Source organism: Eubalaena glacialis, chromosome 4 (assembly GCF_028564815.1).
Source record: "Eubalaena glacialis isolate mEubGla1 chromosome 4, mEubGla1.1.hap2.+ XY, whole genome shotgun sequence".
Lineage (NCBI taxonomy): Eukaryota > Metazoa > Chordata > Mammalia > Artiodactyla > Balaenidae > Eubalaena > Eubalaena glacialis.
This window is the reverse complement of record NC_083719.1, coordinates 38327305-38353717: the sequence shown is the minus strand read 5'-3', so window position 1 is coordinate 38353717 and position 26413 is coordinate 38327305. Positions and strand designations below refer to the sequence as shown.

Here is a 26413-nt window from a genome sequence, read left to right as displayed (position 1 = left end):
ACAGAAAGCTCTCCTCTCTTTGGCCAAAGAACCAGGAAAGGAAAAATCTAGTGAGGCAGAAAGACATTTAGATAAAAACTATTCTTCTCCAGCCAAACACCACCACTGTGGCTCCCCCATGCACAACCAGCAGCAAAAGTTGAGTGGGGAGCTGAGACTTTTCACCCACCTGGTGGTAATGAGGCACCTCTCCCACTCCTAGTGGAAGGCTGAATTCCCACTTCCATCCTAGAGGGACAAGGTACCCCTCCTTCCCTGGATGTCAATGTGGAGGCAAAAGAACTTGGATTTCCAAGTCTACCTGACAGTAACCAGGTGAAGTACCCCTTTTCCCACCAAAGTGTCTCACAATACCTAAAGTATCCAGGTTTCGATAAAAACCTCACTCGTTTTACCATAAATCATGAAAATGTCTCTCTGAATAAGAAAAAATAATTAAGAGATGCCAATACCATGATGAAAACAGAATTATCTGATGATGATTTTAAAACAGCCATCATCAAAATGCTTCAGTGAGCATTTATGAACAAATGGAAAAAAAAGCAAATAAATAGAAAGTATCAGAAAATAAATAGAAGATATAAGGAAGACCCAAATAGAAATTTTAGAACTGAAAAATACAATAACTGAAATTTTTTTAAAAACTCAATAGATAAGCTCAACAGCAGGATGGAGATGATAGAAGAATAAATCAGTCATACTCAAGACAACAATACAAATTGCCCAATCTACAACATAGATCATCTAGACTAAAAAACATGACAGAGCCTTAGGGACCTGTGGGATAACAACAAAAGATAAACATTTGTGTTACTGGAGTCCCAGAAGGAGAAGGGAAATGGCAGCACTGAAGAAGTACTCCGAGAAATAAATAATGGCTGAAACTTTCCCCAAATTTGGCAAGTGACATAAACCTACAGATTCAAGAAGCTGTGCAAATAACAAACCATAAACCCAAAGAAATCTATGCCAAGACACACTGTAATCCATGTTGTGAAAACTAAAAATAAATAATCTTGAAAGCAGCAATACAGAAACATCTTATCTGTTGGGACAAAAACAAACTGAATGACAGTGGATTTCTTATCAAAAACCATGAAGGACAGAAAGAAGAGTCACAGCATTTTTCAAATGCTCAAAGTACTGTAAATCCAAAGTTCTATATCTGGTGAAATGATCCTTCAATAATGAAGCAGAAATCAAGACATTCTCAATGAGGGACAACTAAAAAACTTTGTCACCATCAGACCTACCCTAAAAGAATGGCTAAAGAAAGTTCTCTGCAGGGGGTGAGCAGGTGGGGCTCACACCTACGTGGCCGGGTGGGGAGCCCGGGGGACGGGGGAATGAGGAGGCGAGGCAGGTCTCGCAATGCCGTGCTTCGGCTCGCGTGGGCATTGGGTGCACGGTTGTAGCTGCCTGGTGGCAGGAGAAGTGGCGCTCGAGCCAAGGGACGTGCCACTGCCCTCGCGTGGTCATGGAGGCGCCGCAGCGGCTACCAGCAACCACTTCGGCCCCTGGCTGGAGCCGAAAGCTACTACTGCTGCCGCTGCTGCTGTTCCTGCTGCCGGCCAAAGCTCTGTGGGGCTTGGCGGTGGAGGAGAGGCCCCCAACCCACGAAGAGGAGTGCCACTTCTATGCATGTAGACAAGTGTACCTGGTGGGGAGGCGTCCCAGGTTTTGGTTGCCAACCACTCCCTGCACCTCAGCAAAGCCAAGATTTCCAAGCCAGCACCTTATTGGGAAAGAACAGCTGTGATAAATGGAGAATTTAAGCAGCTGAAAGTTAACTGATTATTGTGGGAAATACATGTTTTTTTTTCTTCTACCCACTTGATATCACTTTTGTGTGTCCAACTGAAATCAGTTATTCTTTGGTAATAGAACTGAGGAATTCAGATCCATAAACACTGAAGTGGTAGCATGCTCTGTCGATTCACAGTTTACCCATTTGGCCTGGATTAATACCCCTTGAAGACAAGGAGGACTTGGGCCAATAAGGATTCCACTTCTTTCAGATTTGAACCATCAGATCTCAAAGGACTATAGCGTATATCTGGAAGGCTCGGGCCACACTCTTAGAGGTCTCTTCATTACTGATGACAAAGGAATCCTAAGACAGATTACTCTGAATGACCTTCCTGGGAGTAGATTTGTGGATGAGACGCTGCGTTTGGCTCAAGCATTCCTGTACACCGATAAACATGGAGAAGTCTGCCCTGGTGGCTGGAAACCTGGTGGTGAAACAGTAATCCCAGATCCAGCTGGAAAACTGAAGTATTCTGATAAACTGAACTAAAAAATACTTCCTCAGGTCTTGATGCTTGAAACTTCTCAATAAAGTTCACTGTTTTATTACCAAAAAAAAAAAAGTTCTCTGAAGAGAAAGCAATTATAAAAGAAGAAATTTTGGAACATCATGAAGAGAGAAATAACAATGGAAAAGAATAAAAATATCAATGAATACAATAGACTTTCTTCTCTTGATTTTCTCTATTATTTTTGACTGTTAAAGCAAAAATTACAAAATTGTCTGATCTGGTTGTCAGTATAATGTAAATGTAAAGGAAATATTCAATATACTTACATAAAAAATGGGAGTGTAAAGGGACATAAAAGAAGATAAAGTTTCTACACTCAAACTGGTAAAATGTCTACATCAGTAAATTGTAATAAGTTATGCATTATGATACCTAGAGAAACCACTAACAAAGATATACAAAGCTATTATAGATAAATCAAAATGGAATGTAAAAAAATGTTCTAGTAACCCACAGGAATGAAAGAAAAAGAAAAAAGAATGATAAAACAGTAAAGTAAAAGGATGGAAATATATGCCATGTAAACTTTAATCAAAAGGAAATAGGAGTGGAGACTATTACTATCCAATGAAGTGGCGTCAGAGCAAAGATAATTACCATTAACAGAAAAGGACAATTCATAATGGTAAAAGAATCAACCCACCAAGCAAATGTAGACCAAGCAACAGAGTTGCAAAATATGTGAAGCAAAACTAATAAAACTGAAAGAATAGACAAACCCACAATTATAGTTGGAGACTGCAACATCCTTCTCTCAACTGACAGAACAACTAGACAGAAAAAATGGCAAGTATATAAAATAACAACACTGTTACCAAATACAAGTTCTTGTGCCCCACACACAGTGAGGACAAACAAACTGAAACATGAAAGGTCAGAGTTTGGAACAGAGAAATGTTTATTACAGAGCCATACAAGAAGACAGGTGGCTTGTGTCCAAAAAGCCCCGAACTCCTTGAATGGTTGCAGCAAAGCACTTTTAAAGGCAAGGTTGGGGGAGGGGGGGAGAGTGGTTAGTTGCTACAAACTTCTTGGTGTTGAAACCCTTTGTTCTTGCAGCTGTCCACGAAGGTCAGGTCAAGATGTTCCTGTAAAGCTCCAACACATGCTGTACTCTGTTTTGCAACTTTTTATCTCTATATGAATGGACTCTTACAGGTCAGAACCCTGAGAACAGGGCTCCTGTATATTTCAGGCTATACACAACATTCTTTTACAAAAGCTGCAGAGCCAGCATGACTAACCACAGGCAACAAAGCACAAGGTTAAAGTAAAAGGAACAGATCCAATATGGAGTCAGATTTGTTCTTCCCTATTACAACACCATCAACAAATAGTATCTAATTTACATATATGGAACACTAACCCAAAACAGCAGAACATGTGCCTATGGAACACATACCAAGATAGATCATATCTTGGATCATAACCCAAACATCAACAAATTAAAAAAAAACTAATATCAGTATTTTTTCATCCAAATGGAATCAAACTAGAAATCAGTAACAGAAAGCAAACAGGAAATCTCTAAACTTGGAAGTTAAACAATACACTTGTAAATAACCTATGAGTCAAAGAGGAAATCTCAAGGGAAATTTTAAAAATACATTGAACAGAAAGAAAATGAAAATACAACATCAAATTTATGGGATACAGCTATTGCAATGCTGACGGACATTTGTAACATTAAATTCTTACGTTAGAAAAGAGGAAAAGTCTCAAATCAATCTACGCTCTCACCCCAAGAAACTAGAAAAAGAAAAAATAAATCCAAAGCAAGCAGAAGGAAAAGAATAATATATATAAGAACATAAATCAATGAAATTGAAAATACAAATAATAGACAAAATCAATGAAACAAAAATCTGGTTCTTTGAAAAGGTCAATAAAATTGACAAACCTCCAGCAAGACTGACAAAGCAAAAAGAAGACAGAAATTACCAATATCAGGAAGGAAACAAGGCAATATCATTAGAGAACCTGCAGACATTAAAAAGATAATAAAGATATAGCATGAACAACTCTGCCCACATAAATCTTGACAATTTAGATGGAACAAACTACACAATTACTGCACAAACTACCACAAATCACACAGTGTACAAAAGTTAATAGCTCTATAATTATTAGGGAAATTAAATTGATAATTTAAAGACTATCAAAAAGGAAATCTCCACGCCCAGATGATTTCACTGGAGAATACTACCAAACATTTAAAAAGAAAATAACACCAAGTCTTCATAATTTGTTTCAGAAAATAAAAGAGGAACAAACATTTCCCAATAATTTTTATGAAATCAGTGTTACCCTTACACTAAATCCAAAGATAGTACAAAAGAAAACTATAGACCAATACCCCTTGTGAATATAGAGCAAAAATCCTTAAAAATACATTAGCAAATGGAATTTAGCAATATATAAAAAGAGTTATATACCATGACTGAGTGGAATTTATTCCAGGGATGTAAACTGGGTCAATATTTTAAAATCAACCATTGTAATCCACCATATTATCAGTGTAAAGGAGATAAATCACAATTATCAAAAATTGGTGCAAAATAAGCCTTTGACAAAATTCAACACCCAATCATGATAAAAACTCAGAAAACGAGGAACAGAGGGGAACATCCTCAACTTGATGAAGAACATCTACACAATCCAATAACTAACATCATACTTAATGGTGAAAGTGGAATGCTTTCTTTTTAAGTTTGGGAACAATGCAGTGGTGTCTCCTATCCCCACTGCTAGTCTACATATTACAGGAAGTTCCAGGAAGCTCAATAAGGTAAGAAAAAGAAATAAAAGACACACAGATTGGAAAGGAAGATATAAATCTGTACATATTTGCAGATGACATGATGGTCTACATAAAAAATCCTAAGAAATATACCAAAAACTCCTAGAACTGATATTTAACAGTTTACAGTTCAGTAATGTCTTAAGATCCAAGTAAAACATACAAAGATTAATTGTATTTCTATATAAAAGCAATGACCACTCAGAAACTGAAGTTAAGAATATGATACCATGTATAATCTCTAGAAATCAAAAAAATTAAACACAGATAGAAATCTAACAAGACATGCACAGGACTCCTATGCTGAAATCCACAAAACAGAAAGAAACCAAAGATCTAAATGAATAGACATTTGGTGTTTGTAAATTGGAAGACTCAACAAAGTAGAGATGTCAATTTTCCCCAGAGTGATATACAGATTTAATTATCATAATCCAGTAAGGTTTTTTCCTGAAGATAATTATTAAATAATAAATAAATAAATAAAGCAAAATTATTCTAAAATTTATTTGGAAAGGAAAAAAGAAATAGAATAGCTGAAACAATTCTGAAAAATCAGAATAAAGGAGGAATCGCTTCATTCAATTTCAAGATTTATTATACAACTGTTACACAAGACTGTGTGGTACTGACAGAAGGATAGACATACAGAACAATGGAACAGAATAAAGAATTCAGAAATACTCCCACACAAGTACTGCCAAAGAGTCTTTTCAACAAATGCTGCTGAAGGAATGGGTTATCCAAAAAGATGACCCTCATCTTAAACCTCACATGTTTTGCAAAAAATACCTCAAAATGGATCACAAATTTCAAGGCTTAAAGCTAAATCTTCCACATCCATGTTCATACAGCACTATTCACAAGAGGTGGAAGCAAAGCAAACATCTGTTAAGAGATGAATGGATAAACAAAATGTAGTAGAGTCATACAGTAGAATTTATTCAGCTTTAAAAGAGAAGGAAATCCTGTTACCTGCTACAACATAGATGAACCTTGAGGAATTATGCTAAGTGAGATAAACCAATCACAAAAATGACAAACACTGTATGATTTCACTTCTGTGAGGTATCTAAAGTTGTCAAATCCACAGAAACAAAGGAGAATGGTGGTTACCAGGGGCTGGGGAGGAGGGGAAAAAAGGAGTTATTTAGAGGGTATAGAGTTTTAGTCCTGCAAGATGAAAAAGTTCAGAAGATCTGTTTAACAACAATGTGACTATACCTAATACTACTAAGCTGTACACTTAAAAATGGTTAAGGTGGTGAATTTACGTACTTTTTTTAAACCACAAGAAAAAAAAGAATGACAGGGTAAAAAAATAACCTATATATCCTTTGGTAGAAAAATAGGGAAAATCTTCAGAAACTAGGGCTTGGTAAAGAGTACATAGGAATGACATCAAAAGAACAATCCATAAAAGAAAAAACTCGTAAATTATAAACCATCAAAATTATAAACCTTTACTCTGCAAAAGACATTCTTAAAAGGATGAAAAGACAAACTACACACTGGGTGAAAATATTTGCAAGTCACATATCTGACAAAGGACTCATATTTAGAATATATAAAGAACTCTCAAAACTCCACACTAAAAACAAAACAATCGAACTAGAAAATGAGCAAAAGGCATGAAGAAACATTTCACCGAAGAGGATATATAGATGGCAAATAAGTACATACAAAGGTGTTCAACATCACTAGTTATTATGGAAATACAAATTAAGATCACAATAAGCTATCACTACATACACATGAGAACAGCTAAAATAAAGAATATCAAAAACACCAAATGCTGACAAGGATGCACAGAATGAAATCTCTCATATATTGTTTGTGGAAATGTATAGACACTCTGAAAGATGATGTAAGAGTTTCTTAAAAATAATAAATATGACCCAGCAATCACATTCCTAGGCATTTATCTCAGAGAAATGAAAACTTAGATTCACACAAAAAACCTGTACATGATTGTACACAGCAGCTTTAATTATAGTAGCCTCAAACTGGAAGCAGCCAAATTGTTTTACGATGGGTAACTATTTAAGCAAACTGTGCTACATCCATACCATGGAATATTGCTCAGCAATAAAAAGGAACAAACATGCAACAATTTAGATGGATTTCAAGGATGTTAGGCTGAGTGAAAAAGCCCATCTCAAAAGGTTTGATTCCATTTCTACGATATTCTCATAATGAGAAGATTATAAAGATGGAGAACAAATTAGTTTTTGCTATGACTATAAAGAGGTAGCACTGGATATGACTAGAAAGAGATAGCATTAAGAAGATCTTTGCAATGAGGTGTTAGTTTTGTATCTTAGTAGTTACATGAACCTACATATGTGATAAAAAACAACTATACATTATACCAATGTCAATTTCCTGCTCTTGATATTGTGCTATAATTATTTAATTTGTAACCATTGGGAGAAATGGGATTAGGATAAATGGAACCTCTCTGTACTATCTTTGCAATTTCCTATGAATCTATATTTTCAAAATAAAATGTTTAAAAAATGTTTGAATCAACTGAATAGTCTAAGCATTAAGTGACTAGAATTAGAAAAGAATATGGTAGAGATTTTTTCCTTTTTTATTTTAAGTTCACTTAGAAAATCAACCTAAAAGGTCAGCTAAAATCATTGACAAAAAAGCAAAGTATAGGATTAGTTACAAGCCCCTAGGCTGACATTATAATACCTTATCATTTAGTACTTGCCAAAAAGAAGAGAAAATCTATTTTTATTCTTATTTAAAAGACAATAAATGTTTAGAAGTTCCTCCCCATCACTGAATTGACAATATTTATGTACAAACTTGAGAAAAATCATCTGAGCATAAGAATCTTTATTCTGTGCTATTGTAGTGCAGATAAAAAATGCTACCTGCCATTCTAGTAAACAATGAATGTTGCTGTCCATCAAGCTATCAAGCAATCAAGTCATCAGCCACTGTGGCTGCCCCCAAGGGTGCTCCCTGAGGGGAATTCAGGATAGAGAAAAACAGGATATTGGACCTAGATAGTTAAGATGCATATCTAAGGAATAATTTCAACAGCCCAGACTCTTACATCTTCCCATACATAGGAAAGCACTAAAATCATTAACTTGAGAGGTCTGTTTTATTTGTGATCAGCAGTAATCTTTTGATGTTTGACTACATGTTTTTGTTTTTTTCAGAAAAGACTCCTATATATCCTGGCTCCTCCCTTACTTCTTCGGAATTGTTCCTCACAGCTACCTGAGAGGCTGTCTCCCAGCCTATAATTCTCCGTAAGGTCCTTGAATAAACATAACTCACAACTTTTAGGTTGTGCGTTTTTCTTCAGTTGACAGTAGTTATAAAAGAGATGGAAATTATTTATATTAAATCTTTCATCTTTCCTAACCATAGCTACGAGAGCCACGTTAGCTTTCTGCTGACAAAAAAAAAAAAAAAAAATTGTTTTATTTTGGAAATAAATCCATAATCAAGGTTGAATCAAAACCTTGCCCATTTATAAAAATATATCTGTACACACAAAATACCAGAGTATATATATATCCCCATTCATGTCACCTCCCTATCCTAACTATATTTACTCATATATTTGTTTCTTTGAATAGGGGTTCTGGAGCCATTATAGTTGTTACCATGTGGAACAGGAGATAAGAGTGATCAATCAGTGTCAGTGTTCACAGTGATTGCAGTGGCAGGAGACACTACAAGTTCACAAGTGAGAGAGACATCTGTTGATGATACTCTTCTAGGTCAGTTAGCTCAGAAAGCATTAAAATTCTGTGTGTTATGAAATATTCTATGTTTTAAAAACTTCTCCTGAAATTCTGAAAACAATGATCAAATTATAGTCTAATTTTGCTCTCAGTGATGCCCTGAAGGTTCCTTAGTTGGTGCAAACAAAAATCTTTAGTTAAATAAAAAAAAAAAAAAAAGTTAGTTTAAAGCACTATAAAAAATAAGTATATTTTACCTAAAGAGAAATCAAAGTTTTGCATTTTTTTTAATGTTATAAAAGTATACGAAGAAATGACAGAAACAATACAAATTTATATGGGGAAAACCACAATTAAGAAAATTAATCCTCAGTCATGGATATTAGATTTGTTTTCACACCTATTAAGTGGTGCCTTGCTATTTTCAATGGTATTGTTTGAGCTTAACAATTCATGGTGAAATTACAGTTTGAGTTCATGCTGCAAAAATGTGTCCATTAAAGTCAGTTGTAGAAAGAAATGATTATGTTCCCTTTTGAAATGGCAGTAAACATCATATCATTTTGGGCTCTTAATCTGGCTTTAAACCATGTGAAATTTATCTGTCATTCTTACTTTTCTGTTTTAATCATAGAAGTTTGCCAAAGTGCTAATTCTTTTGTATCTGTGTCCCTACCATTGTGCACACAGACTAAATGGGCCCCAATTACTGTAATAATATGTTTCAGAAAAGCAATCAGTATCCATAGGATTGAGCTTAGGCTGGAAACTTCTCAGCCCAAATGAGAGTTTGGGCTGAGAAGAGAATGAGCCCAAAAGACAGGAGCTGAAAGCCCTTGCACTGGCTGACTTGAGAAAGAATGTTGCCAAATGAGTGGACTATGACACAGCTGAATTTTGCAAAATCCTGGGAGCTGTGGCAAATGAGCTTTGAACCACTGAGATCATAAATAAAAACATGTTCATTTTTTATCACTTTTCCTTTTACACCACACATAATAGAATGTGGTAGAGTTATACCTAAGTTATACCTGGCAAAATTGTTGCTAACCAGTATCTAGTGAGGGAGAAAGCCAGGCATCAGCCAGCACTTTGCTTTAGCCTTAGAAACCCCAAGAACTTACCTTTGGGGAAGGAAGTTAAGGTATTTAAGAGAGATCATAATTTGAAGCTAGCTTGTTTTCTTGGAATTAGGTCACAGTTGGGCTGACAGGAAAGCATCTGTTTATTCACATGTTTCTTCCCAGGCTCTTTCCCACCCCAAATCCTAGTTCTGGGTGTCTTGAAAGAATAGGAATTGCAAGAATGTGGGAATTAAATTCTTGAATTTAAATTGTACAGAGCATTCTTTTCACCTCATTTCATATCCTCTTCTGTGACAATACCAAGAGCATTTTTGCAATAAGTGTTACTGAAATTTTCCTTGCTCATTTTTTTAGTGTGCGTTTGTAAAAAGCCCTTAGCACCACTTAAGAGTCAATTAACATTGTTATGACAAATATTTTATATACGTTATTTCATTCAAATCATGGGAATGACTGTAAATGCTCTTAGAAAGGCTGGTTTATGCCTTCCACAAGCAACTGTTGAGGATTTACTTTGCTCAGCAGTGTGCTAGCCACTGGGAATACACGGATGAAAGAAGCAGGTGCTAAAGAATTTACAAGCTAGTGCTGGGGAAAAAAATAAACAGCAATTTTCAGTACAATGTGAAAAATGCTTTCTTCTTTGCAGAATACTTTCTGGACTAGAAACAGAAAATACAAAAGAGATCTTCGTTAAAATGGAATGACCTTCCCACGGGCTTTAGTGCAGAAAAGAACACCTTCTCAAAAATTCTCAATTTTAACAATTCCTGACAGTTTTCCAGAGTTTGGGCTCTTTAAAGTCAGGTCCCTCTGGTTTGTCCCTCCAACTTCCTTCTTAGGCTATGATGCTGCTGCCTCAGCTATACTGCCTGGGTTAATTGCCACTATTTTGGACACAGCCCCGGTGCCCTGAATTTTGGAAGAGGCCTCTGCTTTCTTTCTGCTTCATTCTTAGATGTGGAATAGTTCCTTTCTCTTTATTCATCATGACATAGAGAATATTTATCCAGATGTTACTGAAGGCTTGACCATACTGGATGAGAAGTACAGCACAGAAAATAATTTATAATTACTCCAAGGTTGCAGCCCTATACTACAGAGTTCTTACCCAGCTTCATTGCTGTTTGAATCCAGCCTGCCTCCACCAATAGGAGAACTCCCAGTGTCTCCCTCTCAGAGCCCAGGCCACATGTCCAAAATACTCAGAAAAGATGAAAGCTTTTCAAACTTCTCTGCCTGTGGTGCACCACTGGAGGCTCACTTTCTTCCCCAGAATTGACATCTTTCCAGTGTGACTGACTGCAGGATAATTCATTGAGGGAAAATTCCACTCTTGCCCATAAAACAATCACAGCCAAACAATCCTACAGTCGCGTGAGATCAGTATATTTCCTGAATTCTGAATTGTATAATGTGGGATTATACCTTGGCCAAAACAGTCAAGTTCAGGATGGGATACACAGAATTCACTGCATTTCCATTTCGGTCTCTTCCCATCAAATTAAAAAAAAGACTAAATTTAGGGTCTAATCTCACCAAGCTTCTTCCTGTTTCCTGAGTGTAAAAATGAAACCAACAACACAATAATTCACCAAACAGCACTTTGAAGGCTCTAACAGAACTTTGACAAACTCACCATCAAAAAAATGACCAGTGTTGACTTCCCTGGTGGCACAGTGGTTTAGAATCCGCCTGCCAATGCAGGGGACACAGATTCGAGCCCTGGTCCGGGAAGATCCCACGTGCCGTGGCGCAACTAAGCCCGTGCGCCACAACTACTGTGCCTGAGCTCTAGAGCCCGTAAGCCACAACTACTGAGCCCACGTGCCACAACTACTGAAACCTGCATGCCTAGAGCCTGTGCTCCGCAGCAAGAGAAGCCACGACAATGAGAAGCCCTTGCACAACGAAGAGTAGCCCCTGCTCGCCGCAACTAGAGAAAGCCCGCGCGCAGCAACGAAGACCCAACGCAGCCAAAAACAAATAAATTTATTTTAAAAAAAAAAAGACCAGTGTCATATCAGTTTACCAGCCTAACTATCCTGGGTATAACAGGATGATAAGATGAGTAAACGGGTATGTACATGTATAATCAATTATTCATATGTTCATACATTCAAGAAATACATACTGTGCAATAGTGCCTGGAATGGTTCTTGGTCTGGGAGACAGAGTAGCAAACAAAACTGGAACTTAGCTTTCAGTGGGGAGGATAAACTAAAAGGCAAATAAAAAAAATATATTAACTGGGATTAATAAATGCTATACAGAAAATAATAAAGCAGATGAAGAAAGACTAACTTGTGCTTTTATTTAAGATATACTGGTTAGAAGTCTTTTCTGGAGGAAGTCCAAGCAGAGACCAGACACTCACAGGACTCTTATGCTCCGGGAAAGCACGACAGACTGAGGGACAGAAAGCACACAGACCCTAAGGTAATAATGTGCTTGATGTGTCCAAGGAGTAGCAAGCAGTTCAGTACAGCTAGAATAGACTGAATGTAGATGAAGTGTAGGAAATAAGGGATAAAATTAGCCAAGGAGCATGTAGGCCATGGAGAGGATTTTAATTTTATTCTCAACCATGTGAAAAGTTAGAATTAGGTACAGCTGCAAATGATGAAAAATTTATATTTAGACTAGCTTAAGAAAGATAGAAGATTACTTCTCTTTCATATAAAAACATCAAGATATAGGCATCAAAAATTCAAAAAATTGGCAGGGACATAGCTCCTTCTATCTTGCTCTTCAATCATTCTCAGAATGTGGTTTTTAGCCTCAGGAACTGAGATAGCTGAAGGAGCTCCAGCTATCAACTCTGCATTTCAATCATCAGAAAGCACAAGGGAGCACCCTTGTATAACTGCTTCTATTTATAAAGTTATACCCCCAAAAGTGTTCCAGACATTTTTTTAAATTGAAATAGAGTTGATTTACAATGTTGTTTTAGTTTCTGGTGTACAGCAAAGTGATTAAGTTATACATATATATACATATTCTTTTCCACGATGGTTTATTACAGGTTATTCAATATAGTTCCCTGGGCTATACAGTAAGTCCTGTGGTTTATCTATTTTATATATAATAGTTCGTATCTGCTAATTCCAAACTCCTAATTTATCCCTTCCCCACCTGCTTTCCCCTTTGGTAACCATAAGTTTGTTTTCTATGTCTGTGAGTCTGTTTCTATTTCGCAAATATGTTCATTTGTGTCATATTTTAGATTCCACATATAAGTGATATCCTATGGTATTTGTCTTCCTCTTTCTGACTTACTTCACTTAGTATGCTAATCTCTAGGTCCATCCATGTTGCTGCAAATGGCATTATTTCATTCTTTTTTAAGGCCAAGTAGTATTCATTGTATATATGTACCACATCTTCTTTATCCATTCATCTGTAGATGGACATTTTAGGTTGCTTCTATGTCTTGGCTATTGTAAATAGTACTGCTATGAACACTGGGGTGCATGTATCTTTTTGTCCAGATATATGCCCAGGAGTGGGATTGCTGGATCATATGGCAACACTATTTTTAGTTTTTTAAGGAACTTCCATACTGTTTTCCACAGTGGCTGCACCAATTTACATTCCCACCAACAGTGTAGGAGGGTGCTTTCTCCACAGCCTCTCCAGCATTTGTTATTTGTAGACTTTTTAATGATGGCCATTCTGACCAGTGTGAGGTGGGTACCTCACTGTAGCTTTGATCTGCATTTCTCTAATAATTAACGATGGCCATCTGTATGTCTTCCTTAGAGACATGTCTAGTTAGGTCTTCTGCCCATTTTTTGATTGGGTTGTTTGTGTTTTTTCTGTTGTTGAGTTGTATGAGCTGTTTGTATATTTTGGAAATTAAGCCTTTGTCGGTTGCATGGTTTGCAAATATTTTCTCCCAGTGTGTAGGCTGTCTTTTTGTTTTGTTTATGGCTTCCTTTGCTGTGCAAAAGCTTATAAGTTTGATTAGGTCCCATTTGTTTATTTTTACTTTTATTTCTATTGCCTTGGGAGACTGACGTAAGAAAACACTGGTATGATTTATATCAGAGAATGTTTTGCCTATGTTTTCTTCTAGGAGTGTTATGGTGTCAAGACATGATTACATTCCATTGAATAGAACTCTGTCTTATGGTCACACCTAGCTCTGAGAGAAAGCAGAAAATGTAGTGTCCATTCTATACATCTGTGAATATATTGAGGGTTAAACTCTCAAAGAAGAATGGTAAATAGGTATTGGTGGAAATAAGCAGGCTCCGACATAAAAGCCATTGGATGGTGTTCAGCAGAAGCATGACACGATCTGATTTACATTATTAAAGGATTGCTTTGACTGGTGTGTGGAGAATGGAGGATGCAAGAGTTGAAGCAGGGAGACCAGCTGAAAGTGTACAGTAGTTACCTAAATTCTTTAAGGCCACCTTAGTTATGATTTAATAGATACGTAGTTGTAGGGTTTACTTGGAACAAGCCAAATACTAGTTGTTGGTGTTACTTCCCCAACTTTATCTTTCCTTTATTATTCACTTAATATTTGCTTCAAAAAAACAGAGTCAATTGACAATATAGAAGTCTTTCTGAATCCCTGTTACAATGAGGTACACATCAAATCTCACTAACTGTAAATTCTATCTATATTAAATATATAAACTACTGCAAAAATTATGATAAAACAAATTAATATATGTTTGGTGATACTGGCAGTCTTTAGAGAAATCACTGAAATCAATGTTAATCACTGCAGAGCATAATCTCAGTACAAAACATTTTGCCATCATTCTCCTTCCAGTCTACATGGATTAGAAATTTGAAATATTATTTCTACTTAGTACAAATCTCTTTCCAGTGAGAATCCAGACAATAGTTGAAAGAGAGAGAGAGAGAAAGAGAGAGAGAAGGAAGGAAGGAAGGAAGGAAGGAAGGAAGGAAGGAAGGAAGGAAGGAAGGAAGGGAGGGAGGAAGGGAAGGAGGGAGGGAGGGGGGAGGGAGGAAGAGAGGGAGGAAGGGAGGGAGAAAAAAAGAGAGAAAAAGAAAGAAAAGATAACAGTCATCCTTATGGGGGCCATGGCTGAAAGGCAGCAAAGAAGATAATCTGGTAAGGTTACTTACAGTTTTGAGTGTTTTCCTGTTATTTTTCATATTAACCATCCCTACCAAATGTTTTTAATAATGTATGAATTTTTTTTTCACTGAGGAAAGAAAAAATTATGCTCTGTTTCTGAGCAGACACGTCTTCCAACTTGGCTAGGGAAATGCAGTTCGTGTTGTGCATGCTTGAGGGCAAGGTAGAAGGAGAGAAAAATAGAAAGTAAGAAAAGAAGCCAGGAAACAAGTCATTATTTTCTCATCAGCTAAAGAGCATTAAACTTGATTTTCAAATACTTGATGTGTTTGGTATCTTGATATCAAGGCCAGCTGTCTGTGCAGTGGTCTGATTTGAGGAGTATTAGGAAAGTTCCGCCAACTATAAATATTTCCTCCACTCCTTCAGTGAAATCATTGATTTGTCAAAGCACCACTTAGAAAGTCAGGGACATATAAAGAGGACACCAAAAATCAATTTTCTAAGGGGCAGTATGATGGATGATGCAGTGCCTGTCTATATATAGGCTAGGAAGAATAATGTTTCAATGTTTTTATGCTTCATTTTAGTATACTTTGGAGTTTAACAGAATTATTTCAAGAAGCTCTTCAATAAACAAAATGTGAAAAATCAGCATCAAATTTACACTGTCAAATTGGAAGTATAAGGACCATGTAAATTTAGTTTAACTAGACTAGAACAATCGCCACAATCTTAAGAATGGTTAGGAACTGAAATGCAGTAGTTGCTTTAGAAATTCTTGATAAGAGTCGTCATGGATTGTCAGTGAATTAGATTTCCCCCAAATTTTATTTCCTTCTTATTCTGCTGTAAATGTTTGTATATAACCCAAAGAACACCCAAGTTCATGAATCCAGAAATGGTGGAGGTCAATCACCCCACAGTTATAAACTGGACAATATCAAAGTGTCTTCTTTTTACAAAAGCATGGACGGCTTCATAAAAAAATTTGAAATGGGCAGCCAAGCTTCTCATTATGCTTCATATAGTAGTTAGTTAAGAACAGAAAATATTCATTCTGTGAAGAAAAATTCAGGCATTTAATAATTTAAAATTTTCTGTACCTTTAAAATGTCTCTTTGGAAGAATATGAAATATTGCAGGAACTGAAACTTGATAATCATAATGTTTATCAAGGAAAAGCTCACCATATGTTATCAAAATGCTAACTGGGAGTTCAACTTTAATGAATCATAGTTGATTGATTTAGCTGAATTTATTCCTTTAAAAGAGAAAAATATTCCCTTACTTGTATGTTCCTTCTAGTCATCCCACCCTGTGGTACCAATCTCAAGAGTGAGAAAGGATTCCTAACTTGATTTCTTTTTGTATAATCATAGAATAAGTATTTAATTACAACTAAAGGAAAAGGTAGAAACCCAATGGACAAATATTTTTAACTACTGAATAATTAATAGAGAAATTTTTCAGGGAGAAGAAAGCATAAACAAAGGTATAGAGATGAGAAATACAAGGCAAAATCAAGGAATGCTAAAAATTGTGACACCAATTATTAAAAGGGAGGATAGAAGTAGGGGGCTGGGAGTTAAGTGTTTGTTGATGAACCTACAAAATTAAATTAGATCCATAATGTGAAAAATCTTGAATAAAATCTTAAGGAGTTAATTAAGAGTTTACTGATGAAACACAATTATCATTCTTTAAATTACATACCTTGATTTTGGATAGTCAAAGTAATGGTGGCCACCTAAATTAAAATCTCCCAACATATCTTTCAAAACTATACAAATCAATAAGAATGACAAAGAAAACCACACAAATCCCAAGCCTTCAGTGTAAGTGGAAAACAGAGAACACAACAACTTCAACTGGCCTGTAAGTAGAAAAATAAGCACAACTTTGCAGTGGAGCTATTTCTTGAGTTCCTACCAAACCTTTGCATAAAGAGTAGACATTTTGAAAAACTGTCCGGAAGATAGGAGTAGAAAATAGAGGGCCTAAGATTGAACTAAAATCACCACCATAAAAAAGAAAGTCTATACTAAGTGCTAAAACACTGCAAAAGAACCCGTGTATATCAGAGCACTGGCTATAGATATGGGACTCAAAGTATGCAGTTTGGAAAGTTATTGCTTCTGGGGAGAATAGGATAAAAAGGAAGAGACAAGTGGACTCTGGAACTTGTGCAGGGAAGAGAAAAAGGAGTAAGTATGGAGAAATTTTGAAAGACAAAAGAAAAAATAATAATAAACTCAAAACACAAACACTATCCTCCAAGTGCCATTGATAAAAAAAAAACTGCATTTTCCTATACTGACAAAGGGGTAAAGGAGAGTCATTTTTCAACTAAGAATACTCTAAACCACCCTAAACCAGTAGCTTTGTCCATAAAATGAAAGACAAAAGAATGTTTGATCTCCACAAAGCTATTATAAGACCACAAATGAGAATAAATCTATTTTAGCTAATGAAAGCTTCCAATACACACACAAACACACACACACACACACACACAGCAGAAGGAAACTAGCCACTATTCTGAAATCAAATATTCTCATACATTTGGTGATATAACAAAATCCCAATAATAGTGAATTTGAAATTTTAAAAAGAACAGAAATGTACCAAAACCATAAAGAAATAAAATGGTACTTGACTGATCTCAAAAAGGAAATAGAAGAAAAACAATATAACAAATGAAGACTAAATTACAAGATACCTGAGAAACAAAAATAGGAAAACTTCAAAGAGAATGAAAATTGAAATAAAGAAATGAATAAAATTCACTAGAGAGGCAGTGGTTGAAATAGACAAGCAAAGAAGATCCACATATAACTGAAATTACTGAAGAAGAAAAAACACTGGGATAATGCTAATGTCTTATCTAATCCTATTAGACAAGAACACTTTCCAGAAATAAAATAGACATAGATCTGCAGGGCTTCCCAGTTATCTGTGAAAACTGATCCAGAATAATCAAGCCATAGACATATTTCAGTAAACTATTAAACTTTAAAAATTATGAAAGAAATTATCAGGGCCTCCAGGCCTAACCAAACAAACAACTAAGTTTCATCAAAATCAGACTGTCATCAGTCTCTTCAAAAGCAATTATAAAGCAAGAAAACAATTAGCAACATTTTCAGACTTCTCAAGAAAACATGTGAATAAAGACGTTTTTACCTAGGCAAACTGTCCTTCAAGAGGTAAGGCTATAGATGAAAAATGTGAAACATTCAAGATATTAGGAATTACTTCTTAAGCAATCTAAGAGAGCATGAACTTTATCCAACCAAGAGGTGACTAAGGAAACTTCATCAAAAGAACTGATGGTGAGCATTTAATATTTTAGTTGATGATCTAAGACTGAAAAAAATGTGGAATGGAGCATTAAAGAATAATATAATAATTTATCTTTTGATGGTAGAAATAGTGTCGTTAAAAGTGGGAGAAGGGAGTGGGAAAGAGGGAAATAGAATAAATCCATTAATTGTTGTACAGACAATAGGTATAGTTAAAGGATACCATTACAAACTGACTAACTAGATAGTAAAAGATTAAATAAGAAAACTAGAACAAAGGGACACTTGAAAAAGTATAAAGAAAACCATTAGGACAAAAAATACAAAGTTATTTATTTTTAAAAATAAACACGTAAAGAGCATATCACTTAGAGAATGCAAATGTAACAGACATGGTAATTGTAACATAAATACCTGGATAGACTAGAGACCAAACATATCAGACTTTTCAATAAATACGCATGGGCTTAACTTATCTACTGAAAGAAAGAGATTTTCAGTTTAACTGACAAAGCAAGACTCAACTCTATGACGCATCCAAGAGCACACCCAAACAAAGGATTTAGAAAGGTTAAAAACAAAAGGATGACAGAGGTATACCAGGCAAATGGAAACAATAAGAAAGCATGGGTTGCAATTCTTATATCAGACAAGTAGAAATTTAGTCAACATGTGTTAAACATGACAAAGAAAGGTACATTTTATCTCAAAGCCACAATTTAAAATGAAAATATAGTAATTATGAGTATCTATGCATCAAATAACTAACTTTATAAAGCAGACACTACAGTCAATGTAAGAAGACACTGATAGAAACATACTTTTAAAAATAAGAGACCTTTATACACCTCTCTAAGATTAAAAGGACAAACAGTAAGTAAGTATATAAAAGATGTGGGGACTTCCCTTGTGGCACAGTAGTTAAGAATCCATCTGCCAATCCAGGGGACACAGGTTCGAGCCCTGGTCCGGGAAGATCCCACATGTCGCGGAGCAACTAAGCCCATGCGCCACAACTACTGTGCCTGCGCTCTAGAGCCCGCAAGTCACAACTACTGGAGCCCGCATGCCACAACTACTGAAGCCCACATGCCTAGAGCCTGTGCTCAGCAACAAGGGAAGCCACCGCAACGAGAAGTCTGCGCACTGCAACGAAGAGTAGCCCCTGCTCACCACAACTAGAGAAAGGCTGCGTGCAGCAACGAAGACCCAACACAGCCAAAAATAAATAAATAAGTTAATTAATTTTAAAAAAGTTATGCTTAGAAAAAAAATCTGTACAATAAAATTAACTAGGTAGACCTTATAGTTAGATATTGATTTCTACACCCTGATAAAAGAGAATAGATTGATAACATTTTACAACAAGGCAATAAAACTAGAAATTAGTTACAAGGTATAAAACACAAAAGAGTCTTTCCCAGGAATAAAACCCTTCTATTAAAAGCAACTCTTTGAATATTTTTAAACATACGTTTTTTTGTTTTTAAAGGTTTTTTTTTTTTTTTAATTTACGTATTTATTTATTTATTTTTGGCTGTGTTGGGTCTTCGTTCTGTGCGAGGGCTTTCTCTAGTTGTGGCAAGTGGGGGCCACTCTTCAATGCGGTGCGCGGGCCTCTCACTATCGCGGCCTCTCTTGTTGCGGAGCACAGGCTCCAGACGCGCAGGCCCAGTAGTTGTGGCTCACGGGCCTAGTTGCTCCGCGGCATGTGGGATCTTCCCAGACCAGGGCTCGAACCCGTGTCCCCTGCATTAGCAGGCAGATTCTCAACCACTGCACCACCAGGGAAGCCCCTAAACGTACGTTTTATTATTATTTAGGTATAACAAGGTCAACAGATCAGGAGACAACTGCCATTGAAAAGACAGTTTGTCATACTCACAGATCCCAAGAGGAAGGGGCATGCCTTGCTTTGGGGGTCACAAAGGGAGGCACGTGGGTTGGTCAGAAAGCAGATAGAGTAAAAAATATATATATAGGCAAGAACTTTTATTATGCCGGAAGGAAAAGGCAAGGCTGTTCCAGGGTAAACAGGTTTCACATTGGCTAGTGCAAATAATTTTGGCAGACCATGGAGCAAAGGGGCTGTCTCTAGTTGTCTGGTACCAGGCACTGGGGTGTTTAGGGCAGATGAAGGAGGTGGTTGCGAGCTTGGGTTTTGAATTGGTTGGTCTGCATATGAAAGGCATGCTCCAGGTAAGCTGTTGACTGTTTTTACGAATTAGGTAGCCTTGAGAGGGCAGTCTCTCCAGAGTCAGCAAGGCTCCAAGGTGTCAAAGGATCAAAAATACATAATAAAAAGACACAATTTATATATTGGTGAAAGGGAAACACAAACTAAAATTAAACAACTTTAAAAAATAATGATAAAAACTACAGCCAGTGCAGTAAGGTAAGAAAAATAATATAAATGCTTACAGGTGGAAAGGAAGAAATAAAATTGTTCTTATTTACTGTTGACATTATTGTTTATATAAAATATTGCAAGAGTCTAGAAAAAGAAATTCCTAGCACTAAAAAGTGAACTCAGGTTACAGGACACAAGGTTAGCAGACAAAAATTAATTCATATAATAAGAACGAAATTGGAATAAAAAACACACAATCACAATTGCTCCAAAGAAAATGAAATTCTTAAGTATAAATCTGAAAAAATCTACAATATATATATATGGTGAAAATTACAAAATATTGATGAAAAAATATAAAAAGACCTAAATAAATGAAGAGACAAACTATGTTCCTTTACTGGAGCCTCAATATAACAAAAAAGTCAATTCTCCCCAAATTGATCTATAGATATAATGCAATATCTATTTTAAAAAAATCCCAGCAAGTTTCTTTTGTAGAGATAGATAAGCATATTCTAAAATTTATAAGTCACAGGACCTAGAATAGTGAAAACATTTTGAAAAAAAAAAAAAAAAGAATGAAGTGGGAGGAATGAGTCTACCTGATATTAAAGCTTTCTATAATAGCTAAAGTAATCAAGACTGTGTGTGTGGTATTGGTGGAAGAACAAACATTTTTGCAAGCTTAGTTTGGGCAAAGATGTAACAGCAATGCAATGGCGGAAGGATAAGACTTTTCAACAAACAGGGCTAGAGCAACTGAGTATCCATAGGGGAAAAATTAAAACTCAACCTAAATCTCATACCTTATACAAAAACTAACCAAAATGGATAATGAACTTAAATGTAAAATGCAACTCTACCAAATTTTAGAAAAAACATAGAAGAAAATCTTCAAGATGAAGGGCTAGGTGAAAAATTGTTAGATTTGACACCAGAAGCATGATCCATAGAAATAAAACTGATAAAATGGACCTCATCAATGTTATAAATCTTTGCTCTACAAAAAAGTTTCACTCTGCAAAAACCTTTGCTCTATCCTGTGAAGAGGATAAAATGACAAGCTAGAGATTGGGAGAAAATATTTGCAAACCACATATGTGAAAAAGGACTTGTAGCTAGAATATGTAAAATAAAATTCTCAAACCCAACTCTAAAATAATAAAAAATCCAATTAGAAAATTGGCAAAAGACTTGAACAGACGTTTCACTGAAGAGGATATACAGATGGCAAATAAACATGTGAGAAGATGTTCAACATCACTTGCCAGTAGGAAAATGCAAATGCAAATCACACTGAGGTAATCCTATACATGTATCAGAATGGCTAAAATTAAAAAGTAGTTATAATACCAAATGCTGATGAGGATGTAGAGAAACCAGACCACTCATATATTGCTGATGGGAATGTAAAATGGTACAGTCACTCTGGACAAGAATATGTCAGGTTTTTATAAAACTAAACTTGTAATTACTGCACAACCCAGTAATTAAACTCTTGGACATGTATCCAAGGGAAAAAAAAATATTTATGTCCATACAAAAACCTGTACATGAATGTTTATAAGAAGTTTTATTCATAACAGCTAAATCCTGGAAACAATTCAGATGTCCTGCAACAGGTAAATGGTTAAACAAAGTGTGCTACATCCATGTCATGGAATACTACTCTGCAATAATAAAAAGGAATGAGCTATTAATATACACAACAACTTGGATGGACCTTAAAGTATCAGGCTAAGTGAAAAAAGCCAATCTCAAAAGACTACATACTGTTTGATTCCATTTATATAGCATTCTTGAAATGACAAATTATAGAGATGAGGAACAGATTTGTTGCCAGGGGTTAGGCTGGCAACACAAGGGGGGGGGTCTTTGTAATAGAACTGTTCTGTACCTTGACTGTGATGGGTAGTTACACAAATCTATGCAAGTGATAAAACTTCATAGCATTAAATACACACAAATAAGCACATGAAAAACTGGTGAAATCTAAATAAGGTTGATAGATATGCAAATTGTTACCACTGGGAGAAGGTGAATGAAGGATACACTGGACCTCTGTATTATTTTTTTTAAGTACATGTAAATCTACAATTATGTTAAAATATTAAAAAATCACTACATCTCAGAATTTATGAAGGATCAGAGAAAATGTATAACCTTAAACACTTGTATTAATAAAAATGAAAGAATGAAAATTAATATAATCCCCAATTCAAAAACCTAGAAAAACAACACCAAATAAAGCAACACACACACCAAACTCGCACACAAGGAACTAATAAATATAAAAATGGAAATTAAATAAGGTAGGAATGTGAAAACATTATATCTAATTTATAACTCAAAATCTTGGGGGTTTTTTTGAAAAAAATTAAAATAAACCACTATCAGACTTAATTAGCAAAATGGAAGAAAACACCAAAAATGGAGGAACAATGGAAGAAAACAGAAAACGTAATACATGACGAGTGAAATAAGACATTGAAAGAGAATAAATTATAAACATACAAAACTGCTGACATTTCCTATAAATAAATATAAAAACCTAGATTAAATAGATATTGTTTCTAGAAGACATAACAAGTTCTGTAGAAGAAATAGAGAAAATTTTCTGGAAAATATTCTACAAAAAAGCACTAATGTCATATATTTTCACAGGAAAATTCTACAAAACCTTTAAAAACAAGATTTTCCCAATTTCCCATGAGATTTCTTAATTCTTTTTTAGATGAAAGTATAATAGTGGTGCCTAAATCTGATGAGGTCAGTACAACAAAATAAAATTACAGTCAAATGTCACATAAACATTATTGCAAAAATATGAAATAAAATATTAGTGAATAGAATCTAATACCACAGTAATAAAATAATACATTATACATAAATGAGATTTATTCTAGGAATTCAAGGTGAGTTCAATATTTTACAATGTAATAATATATAAAACACCTAGCAATCCTACTTCTAGGAATTAACTCTGAAGATACAGTTCTAAAAAGACAAAAACTTACATGCTTAAATTGAACTGCAACATTATCTGTAACTGCAAAATATTAGGAACAATCTAAAATACTCTAACATAGGTGATTATTTGAATAAACTGTGGTATACCTACACACTGGAGAACCATGCAGCTGTATAAAAGAATGAGCAAGCTTTCTAGGAACTGATGTGGAGGGATTTCCAGGATATATGCTTAAGTTAAAAAAGTAAAGAGAAAAAGATTAATGGTAGTATGCTACGTTTGTATAAGAAAAAAGGAGAAATAAGAACACATACGTATTTAATATAACAAAAAAGAAAGGCAGGAAGAAATGCCAGAAACTAGTGAGAGTGGTTACTTACAGTGAATGGGTGGGATCATGATGGGAGAATTAAGGGTGTATGAATGAGGGAAAGGGATGTGGAGAGGAGTGGTAGTTCTTTGAGTATATATTTTTTATAGGTTTGACTTTTGGAACCATGTTATGTTTCCCATTCCAAGTGAACGAGTGAATAAAGTAACAAATAAAATTAACAGAGATTGAAAAAAAAAACCATAAAATGAAATACAAATGGAAACAAGCCAACCTAAGTGCATTTCAAATAAATACCATAAGCACACTGAAAGGGAGAAAAAAGAACTAACACTAGTAACCTTTAAACACAGTATTTGAACTACATACCTTAAGACAAAAAAAAATAGCTAAACCAATGTTGAACTCTAGTTACTAGTTTTTCTCCTTCAAACCCTCAGTGGGATGGGTTGGCAGTTTTGAAACTACTTTTAGTATATTCTAGCACTGAGCAAATAAGTAAATATTATATATTGATAATAATCAGATTCAGATATCTGTGTTAAAAGGAGGATCATAGTGAAAACTGTGGTATGTCCCCAAATCCCCTTTTAGGACTGAAGGAATTTTTCTCCTGGTTGCTGGAAATGCTGCAGGCTGACAGCCCTTAGCTGTCAGCAACCCAGGAGAATTACCCTTGGCTAAATAGAATTGCCTAGGTAATTATGAAGTGTAGGATTCAAAAATACAGCTTACCACTTCATAGAACTCTTAGATTTTTAGTTTAAATAATGTGCATGAAAAATAATGTTAATCAGCGATTGGCAATCTATGACCCATGAACCAAATCCAGACTACTGTCTGTTTTGTAGTTAAAATGTTATTGGGTCCCTGACTTCAGACTATACTACAAAGCTACAGTAATCAAGAGAGTATGGCACTGGCACAGAAACAGAAATATAGATCAATGCAACAGGATAGAAAGCCCAGAGATAAACCCACGCACATATGGTCACCTTATCTTTGATAAAGGAGGCAAGAATATACAATGGAGAAAAGACAGCCTCTTCAATAAGTGGTGCTGGGAAAACTGGACAGCTACATGTAAAAGAATGAAATTAGAACACTCCCTAACACCATAAACAAAAATAAACTCAAAATGGATTAAAGACCTAAATGTAAGGCCAGACACTATCAAACTCTTAGAGGAAAACATAGGCAGAACACTCTATGACATAAATCACAGCAAGATCCTTTTTGACCCACCTCCTAGAGAAATGGAAATAAAAACAAAAATAAACAAATGGGACTTAATGAAACTTCAAAGCTTTTGCACAGCAAAGGAAACCACAAATAAGACAAAAAGACAACCCTCAGAATGGGAGAAAATATTTGCAAATGAAGCAACTGACAAAGGATTAATCTCCAAAATGTACAAGCAGCTCATGCAGCTCAATATCAAAAAAATAAACAACCCAATCCAAAAATGGGCAGAAGACCTAAATAGACATTTCTCCAAAGAAGATATACAGATTGCCAACAAACACATGAAAGACTGCTCAACATCATTAATCATTAGAGAAATGCAAATCAAAACTACAATGAGATATCAGCTCACACTGGTCAGAATGGCCATCATCAAAAAATCTACAAACAATAAATGCTGGAGAGGGTGTGGAGAAAAGGGAACCCTCTTGCACTCTTGGTGGGAATGTAAATTGATACAGCCACTATGGAGAACAGTATGGAGGTTCTTTAAAAAACTAAAAATAGAACTACCATATGACCCAGCAATCCCACTACTGGGCATATACCCTGAGAAAACCATAATTCAAAAAGAGACATGCACCACAATGTTCATTGCAGCTCTATTTACAATAGCCAGGACATGGAAGCAACCTAAGTGTCCATCAACAGATGAATGGATAAAGAAGATGTGGCACATATATACAATGAAATATTACTCAGCCATAAAAAGAAACGAAATTGAGTTATTTGTAGTGAGGTGGATGGACCTAGAGTCTGTCATATAGACTGAAGTAAGTCAGAAAGAGAAAAACAAATACCATATGCTAACACACATATATGGAATATTAAAAAAAAAAAAGTTCTGAAGAACCTAGGGGCAAGACGTGAATAAAGACACAGACCTACTAGAGAATGGACTTGAGGATACGAGGAGGGGGAAGGGTAAGCTGGGACAAAGTGAGAGAGTGGCATGGACATATATACACTACCAAATGTAAAATAGATAGCTAGTGGGAAGCAGCCGCATAGCACAGGGAGATCAGCTCGGTGCTTTGTGACCACCTAGAGGGGTGGGATAGGGAGGGTGGCAGGGAGGGAGATGCAAGAGGGAAGAGATATGGGGACATATGTATATGTATAACTGATTCACTTTGTTATAAAGCAGAAACTAACACACCATTGGAAAGCAATTATACTCCAATAAAGATGTTAAAAAAAAAAAAAGAGTAAGCTGGAATCAAA

General features: G+C 35.5%; 1 pseudogene; it reads left to right on the top strand.

Moving 5' to 3' along the window:
* Positions 1 to 1477: 1477 nt before the first annotated feature.
* Positions 1478 to 2299, top strand: LOC133089674 (peroxiredoxin-4-like; annotated as a pseudogene).
* Positions 2300 to 26413: the final 24114 nt, after the last annotated feature.